At 47.4% G+C, this 2,192-nt stretch overlaps 1 non-coding gene across 1 annotated transcript; it reads left to right on the top strand.

Annotated features, from left to right (window-relative positions):
* Positions 1 to 581: 581 nt before the first annotated feature.
* LOC125119016 (small Cajal body-specific RNA 20) lies at positions 582 to 704 on the top strand. The gene has a single exon (XR_007132979.1). It is a non-coding gene; the product is annotated as a small Cajal body-specific RNA 20 (non-coding RNA).
* Positions 705 to 2,192: the final 1,488 nt, after the last annotated feature.

The following is a 2,192-nucleotide window of genomic DNA, read 5'->3' as shown; positions in this document are numbered from 1 at the left end:
AGCAGAGCCACTAATCAGGTCATCCTGATTTTTTTTTCCTCTTTTTTCACCCAAATACTTCTTTGATACAACTTAGGGTTTTCCATGGTCTCAAGTAATCACTCCTGATCCACTGACCCTCAAATTAGTCATCACTCACTGAGCAAGAGTAAAAGTATTTCAACTTTCCCAGGTAAGCATCCAGCCTGAACTGAGGACCCACCAACACATTCCACATAGCCCATCTCTCCATACTGCAGAAAGGAAGTAATTCCTCAAGAGAATATTGGTACTACCAAAATTTGTTGGTACTCAAAATCTGGATGTGTGAGGCATCCCCACGGCCTAAGCTCCACTCTGAATAATTCTTGCCTAACTTCCACCTTTCTTAGTGGAACTCTGTTTGAAACTGCTGTTTTAGTTCGTTTCATTTTTTCATAAATTTCAAAGGTTGCAACTTACCCTCCCTCTTCCACTATAATGTACAACCTATACTAGCGACGCTTTCAGGCTGGCGTATCAAAGAATTCCAGAAAATTAAGGTTTAGGACTGCCACTCTCTTCACTGCTTTACTGAACATTTAGAAACTACAGCAGGAGAGGGCCTCTCTCCCATGGGGAAGGGGTCAGGGAGGGGGCTCTCTTTTCTCCTCAGCCCTTGGGCTGGAGGCCAAGTTCAGCTCTGCAGGATCCCTGGGCAGCCTTGTTTCTTACCTCAGACATTTGTAGTTGCTGGGAGCGCCCAATTGGATACAACAGGCTAGGCCTTACACGGCAGCACTGGGCCTGGGGCCTCCGGCTTTCCTGAGCACTGGCTGATCCGGGCTTAGGCTGCCCCAGAGTAGCTTGGCCCCCTACACTCCCACAAGTGGTTATCCAGCTCGAAGACCTGCTGGGGGCGGGGGCTCTCCCCTCCTGCCCTCCCAGTAGACAACTGCTTTGTCCCAGAGGATGTCACCAGGACTGGGGTCCAGGCACGGGGCTGTGCTAGAAGGCCATCTGAGGTCAGAGGAAAGCTCACCGTTTTCCCTGCCTGGACTGACCTGGGCACCAGGCAGGCAGTGCCATCCCTCAGCCCACAGCTGTGCCTCCTGAACAGGGGCCCCTGTAGGATGGCCAAGCGGGGGGTGGGGAGGGAGAGCGCCGAGTGGGTGCTGGAGAAGTAGGGTGCCCCAGGGCGTCAGGACAAGGAAATCAGTGCTGCCCCTCAGTACACTGGCTGCAAGCCCTGCTCCAGGCAGGGAGCTGCCTTCAGTGGGACAGTGCGGGACCCAAAGACTGTCTGTCAGCTGACATCCCCGTGTCTACTTCATCAGCTGACAAAATGGTGCTTTGGAACAGTTTTAAAATACTCTGAAGTCCTAAAAGTATTTTCTTCCCTAACAAAACTTCTGAGAGCATCTTATTTTGTTCTATAAACAGAAACCACTCTCTGTGGAAAAGACAACGAAACAACAACGGTGGGGAGACCAGACTGGACTCTATGCTCTCCCCTCCCCATCAGTCTCGGTTTAACCAAACATATAGAGTTGCTCATCTGCTATGTTCTGAGTATGGATCATCCCTTCTCTCCAATGCCTAAATACTCATAAATTCCCTCCTTATGCAAAGGGCTTATGCTTGGTTTCAAATAATTTGGTATAATTGGACCCCTCGGTGCATTAATTTGAATAATTTCCACTTCAGACTGAACTCCTGTGGGACTCCACGCAGAAGTGCTGTCTAAAGGATACCAGTGTTAGAAGGGACCAGGGAACTCTGTGTGTGTGTGCACATGTGTGCATATAATTCAGTGACTATAACATATAAGTTTATATAGGTAATTTATACAAAGGTGTATATACAGAACATGTATATATGTATTATATATATTATGTCTACTTTTGTATGCAAGAAATAGTATACTGTGGTCATTTTTTTTCTTTTAGGAAATCCTGTTCCTCTGGTAATGGGCAATTTCCAAAGGCTGGGGTTTACTTAGCCCATTTACCACTGACCAAGACCCCAAACTTCAAACTTTATTTCCCAAACATGGAAAAGGCTACAAAACCCAACCAATGTGAGAATGCCCAGGACAGAGGTGTCTAAGACCAGAAGAAGGTTTTAGAATAGCTGCCCTGTCAAGTTGCTTTTTTTTTAGGTTACTGACCTGCACTCTGGCTTCAGTCACTCCCAAGCGTCTTGCAATCTCCTGCCTAAGGGATAAAATTGGA

This window comes from Phacochoerus africanus, chromosome X (assembly GCF_016906955.1).
Source record: "Phacochoerus africanus isolate WHEZ1 chromosome X, ROS_Pafr_v1, whole genome shotgun sequence".
In the NCBI taxonomy this organism is placed as follows: Eukaryota; Metazoa; Chordata; class Mammalia; order Artiodactyla; family Suidae; genus Phacochoerus; species Phacochoerus africanus.
The sequence above is the reverse complement of the archived record's forward strand: the minus strand, read 5'-3'. Positions and strand labels throughout refer to the sequence as shown.